Raw genomic sequence first — 6,093 nt, 5'->3', positions numbered from 1 at the left:
CTCCCGGCCTGAGGGCAGGGAGCCAAGGAATTGCAAGCGGGGAGAAAGCTGTTACACTCAGGTCCTGCTTGCAGGCTTTGTACAGAGAGGCATCTGGCTGGCCACTGTGTGAGCACAGGATGCTAGACAAGATGGGCCTTTTGGCAGGGCTCTTCAGATCTGATGCTGTCCCACGTGGGATCCTTTTCTGGCCCGGAGGCAGAACTGATCTTCCAACGTGCGTTTGGGCGGCTGGAACTCAAAGAGCTGTCTGCTTTGCAAGCGTGTCTGTGGTGCTGCGTGTCACCATTTAGCGCAGGGATGAGCCAGCCTTGAGAATCAATGTCTTTCGTCGTGCCTGCCTGCCTACCTGCTCAGGGTGACTCACCAGAAGCACAAATCACACTTTCCATCCCACGTTCTGCCTCCCCCTCCTGCGAGAACATTTGTGGCAATGTTGAAGGATTCCCAGGACTCTCTCCCACCCTGCACACACACACACACACACACACACACACACACACACCGTGGGATCTGGATTTGAGCAACAAACCCTCCAGACAGCTGTGTCAATTGTTCTTTCGTTCAGCCAACATCCCTGCCAGCAAAGATGTGTGTGTGTGTATGCGCTTAATGTGTCATGTTTGCGGACACCCCAATCTCCAAGCAGCGAGAGACTACAGGGACGCCTGCACTTACCTGGGATTTTCTATTTCCTTGGAAAGGAGGTGAATGGAGACTGTGGTGTTCTTAGGTTGTCTGGTTTTATTGACACATATGTACAACCTGAGAATGAGATGGGTGGGCTCCCAGCATTAGCACACCAACAGCTTTTATCTTCCCATTAGGGTTTCAGGGAAGCCCCTACTCACAGTTCTGGGTCCAGCACAGAGCAAGACAGCCTAACTGTTTCCCCATTTGACAGTGAGCTGGTGCTGTCAAAACAGTTTGCTTATAGCTCTGAATACACTACAAATTATTTGACACACCTTGTTAAACACCTCTGCCCTTCTCCCTTCCGCTTCCCCTCTATTGTATTCCCCATTGCTTTGGTGGGAGAGAACAGGGGAAGGTTTGCATCAAAATGGTCCAATCGTTCTGGTCAGCAGGAGATAATTTGATCTGGAATGTGAAAAAGGGTTGTAGTTTGTGGCTTGTGACAGAGGATCTGGTTTGCCTGCAAAAGGTCCCAGGTAGGGATGGAAGGAACCACCCATTTTGGTTCTCTCAGTTTTCCATTCCCAGATTCAGTTCTCCACATATAAGGCAGTTTTCTATGTTCCTAATGTGCAAAGGAACAGCAAACAGAAAAGGTGCAGAATACATTTGCAGCATCGCTTGGGGGGCACTACTGAGCCCGTTGCTTCTGAGAAAAAGGTGCCGTGGGTGGGGGTCAGCAAGCTTGAAGCCTTGTCACGTCTTTTGAGAAGCAAGCCACAGCTGGAAGCAGAGCACCTATATTTAAAGGGAGTGAAATTGAATCAGTGGGCTCAGATAGCTGGATCTGCGAGAGGGAGAGGCATCGGGAGCTTGCTCTGAGTTCCTTCCTCTCCCTGGCAAATTCTAGGCCCATCCTTCTCACCAAAGTGGTAAACTGGCCCACTTCCAAAATGGCCCACAGCAGACTGCAGGAGTAGGGAAGGTCGCTTAACAACACATTAATTAAGCTCCTCCACTAAGAAATTAAGTAAATCCCTGCAAAGAGAAAGCAAGCATGTCAAGGACAAAGGTGGAGGGTAGCTTTCTCCCTGGCATGCTCAATTTCTATGTGTGTGAGATTTATGTAGTTATTGTACAGATAAATATTCAGTTACCACACCTTGGCACAGCCCAAACAGAAGTTGACCAAGTAAGACCAGAAATTCCGACTTGGGGGCAGGGAGGATAGGTTTATTTGATTTTATTTATTACATTTATATCCCACCTTTCCTCCAGAGAGCGCAAGGTGGTGCACACAGTTCTTTCCCTCCTGATTTTATCCTCACAACAACCCTGTGATGTAAGTTAGGCTGAGAGACAGTGACTGGCCCAAGGTCACCTAGTGTGCTTCATGGTTGAGTGAGGATTTGAACCCTGATATCCCAGGTCCTAGTCCAGTGCTCTAACCATTACATCCTACTAGCTCCTGTGGATGGCCCAATACATTTTAGCACCTGAGGCGAATCACAAAATGGCACAAACATCCCCCTCACTTCCAGAAAAGAAAGGTTGAGTGAAAATCTACATCAGGAACAAGGGGTGGTGGTGGTAATGCTTTACATTAGAATCCCTGTGTATCCTGCTGCCTGAGGCAGTCACCTTACCTAGTAACCTCATGGGTGGGCCAGCCACGTCTGTTGCACAAGAGTGCCTGAATTTGCCAGTATGTGACTGAATCCCACCCTAAAAGACTGGCAGTCTGGAATCGCCCTAAGGCTGGGTCATGGAAGAAATGATGAGCAGCTCATCAAGAGTGGGAGATGGCTCTTGGAAGAAAAGGATGGTTTGGGGGCTTGAACACAGGGGTCAGAGTGGAGCAGCAACATTTCCTTCTGCTTCCCCCAGTCATTCTGGTCAAAGTGATAACTGTACAGCCTTCCCCAACCTGATGCCCTCCATATATTTTGGACTCCAGCTCCCATCAGCCCCAGCCAGCATGGCCTGAGACTCTGTCAGATTCACAGAAGGAGAAAAGATGTGTGTGTGTTTATATATGTGTGTACAGTACAAACATATCAGAGAACCCATTTCTACTGTTGCTTAATGACAATATTCAACACTTCTTGTCCCTCTATTAATTATCCACTATCCATATTTTGTTCTCCTCCAAATCATGGGCTTCCCACACTTCCCCCTTCCTCAATCCAGATTGTCTCATGCTCCTTCCTTTTTGGAGTATCCCTGATATGAGAAAATCCGGTCTGAAGGAGTGGAATGTGTGGGAAGGCAGCACTTTGGAGGAGAATATGGACAATAGAGAATTAAAGGAGGAACAGGAAGCTCTGACTATCCACGTTAAACAGCACTATGGATGAGCCTTTAGTAAATACAGGGTAGGAGGCAGGGATGTGCCCCACAAGGGCTGCTGGTCGCATTTAAGTTTTTGTCCACTAGTGGAAATCCATCTCCCCCTATCTTGCTTCAAGATAGGATTCATTAAACACCCACCCCTATTATGTTCACTTTTCTGGATAGCCATAAACGCAGGCACCCTTTGATGGTGGGGGATGCCACCAACTTGATTCATGAGGGGCCCCTCTTACTATCACCTGAGTTTTGTTAGGGGCCAAAACTACTTCTTGGTTCTGGGTCCTGCCAAGTGCTTCCATCCCGATCCTTTAATTCAGTGGTTCCCAAAGAGGGCAGTTTACCTCAGAATGAGCACAAAGGGGGCAGTGGGGAGTGCTGGAGGTGAAAATAATGGTCAGACTTTGAAAAACTGGTATCACTTAATCAAGTTCATCAGTGTTGTTTAATTAATTAAACTAAACGGTTTTAATTGGATTTTGAATAAATGTGCAATGAATTGTTCCTGTTTTGAAATTTATTATGTCATTATTGTCTTCCTCAGGGAGTTGGGCAAACCTCTGTTCTGAATAGTGCTTTTTATAAGGTAGCGTAGGGGTTGTTGGAGATGAGTTTAAGGCTGGAAAAGATTTGGGAACCCCTGCTTTCATTCCTTGCCCCCTTCACTTCTTGGTAGAAGCGCCATGCTTTCAACAGTGGCATAGCCAGGCAGAAATGCAAGAGGTGTTGTCTCTTTCTTTCTTTCTTTCTTTCTTTCTTTCTTTCTTTCTTTCTTTCCCTCTCCCTGGCAATCACTGCACCACTAAATGTGAAGCCACCCCCCTCACGCTCCTTGTGCCAACCAGGTGTTCAACACCCAGAGCTTGTATTGGTGAAAAATATATTCTGCTGGGTGGGTCTGTGTGTGTGGAGGGGACAAAGAGAGAGTGACTGTGGCGAAAACTTCTTTACTGTGGTTTTATCCTAATGAGAGTGTTTTAGCCGTGGAAAATTAAGCTCCTTTTTATATCATAAACTGGACTGCATTACATAACCACATACCCTGCAGGGATTATCATTGGGCACTTGCATCAAAGCATCTGCTAGTCATTCTCCTGGGTAGAGCAGACACCAGCCTTGTGCAAAGGGAGAGAGAGAGAGAAAAAGAGAAAGCAGGGATTTTTGAGGGGAGGAGGGGGACTGCACCCCCACACCTGCCAAATGATGCTATGCAAAGTTCCAAATAGACTCCTCCAGTAGAAGAAATGTATGTTGCACACATCTTTTGTGGAGCGTGAAAACTATCTAGAGGTTATGGGACAGGCTCTCAGGGGACTCACCCAGAAGGTGTCTAGATGTTGAAATTGGATGCAGCAGAGGAAAGGGCTGTGGGGTCCCCAGGGCCAGTCTGACAGCACTGTGGGTGAAGGGATCCTGCTGGGGTGCCTCTCTGGGGAAAAGCCAGGCAGGTCTGGCTGGGTTGGATTGTTATGCAGCAGAGGGAAGGATCTTGGCAAACATAGCCATCCTTGGCATCTTCTTCTGGGCAGCACCTCTTCAAGATACAGCAGGGCTCAGTCCTCATCAGCTGCACCAGCTGTACAGTGTCTGCTTCATTTTGCATCTGTGCAGTACACACCTGTGGGTGCCTGTGGCTATGCTGGTCTCCAGGTGGATGGCAGGTGGCAGTAAAGGGAATGGTGTGAGCTACAGAGTCCATTGAACTGCCTGCAAAGCACCGTGTGAGGCAGAAAAGCGAGGTAGCTAAAACCAGCTAAATTGCCTTAGAGCTTTTGACAATTAAAAAGTATACAATTTTGTATCAATAAACTGTGGTGTGTCTCCCAGGCATATCCTTGTGAAGGCTGTGTCTGGTATATAATGCAAAATTCAGCATCTTGAACATTTCCATTTGCACAAAGCATCCAGCTGGCAGAAAGTGGTTGTCCCATCTTTGGCAAAGAAATTAGACCCTTTCTTTAGTGCTGAGAGCTTATTCCGGCTAGAGTGAAAAGAAGAGGGAGGAAAAGTGAATTCACAGAGAAGATGTCTAATCAGCAGCAACTGGCCAGGAAATGAAAGTGGAGCCTCTTGATTCAGAGGCAGTCTACCAGATACTGTGCGACAAACAAGAGGGTAGGGTGCTTTCTTCTATGCCCCACTTGTGAGCTGCCTGGGAGCATCTGCCTGCCTACTGACAAGAAACAGATTGCTGGACTGGTTGAACCTTTGGTCTCCTCCAGCTATGTTGTGCCTGAGCATGTGCGGAGTATTTTCTCTTAACAATGGGTTATCCCCCACAGCCAGAGTCCGACTGGATCAGACCAAAGGCCCATCTGGCCTGACATGTCTGCTTCCACAGTGGCCCACCAGATGCCCCGAAGGGAACCTCACAGACAACCCCCCCCAACTGATATTTCCCACAGGTGTAGAGGAACCTTTTGGGGGCTGAGGCGCACAGCATTGCTCCTGGCAACCTGTGTCAGTGGGTGGCCTCTGACATTTACACAAACACAGACCCTTCAGTACACACAGAGACACTGACACACGTAGCACACAGACACCGAAAGAAGATCTGATGGTGGGGGGAGAGAATCCTGTCAATCCTAGAAGGTTGTGCAGAAAGATCAAAGTCACAGCCATACCTCAGAGTCCCTTCTCATTTTACTTGCCTGAACACTCCTATCAGCCTTCTAGCTCACACATTCCCATTGGTAGTGGGAGGCACCAATAGCCATGCAGCTGCGTAATCCCCTTTTCAAAGCCATTCGAGTTGGTGGCCATCACTGCACCTTGTGGCAGGGAGTTCCACAGTGCAAGCTGTGTGCTGATGTGTGAAGAAAAGCTGCTTCTGGTCAGCCTTGACTCCCTCAACCTTCACTGGATCATCCTGGTGCTTTCTAGCATTATAAAAGGGAGGAAACCCTCTTTCTCCAGCCTAGTTCTATATAGGCTAACTATTTCTATTCACCTGCTCTCATGCTTAAAACATGAACGGAGCTTTTAGAGAAGTCTCTCTCTTTCAGGAATATACTATTTGCAGTGCCAAGCTCCTTTTAACTGCGATTGCATGTTGATTTGCAATGAAACACTCCAGATTGCCGGGGGGGACGGGGACGGACACTTCCC

Source organism: Podarcis muralis, chromosome 7, assembly GCF_964188315.1.
Source record: "Podarcis muralis chromosome 7, rPodMur119.hap1.1, whole genome shotgun sequence".
Taxonomy (NCBI): Eukaryota; Metazoa; Chordata; class Lepidosauria; order Squamata; family Lacertidae; genus Podarcis; species Podarcis muralis.
The sequence above is the reverse complement of the archived record's forward strand: the minus strand, read 5'-3'. Positions refer to the sequence as shown.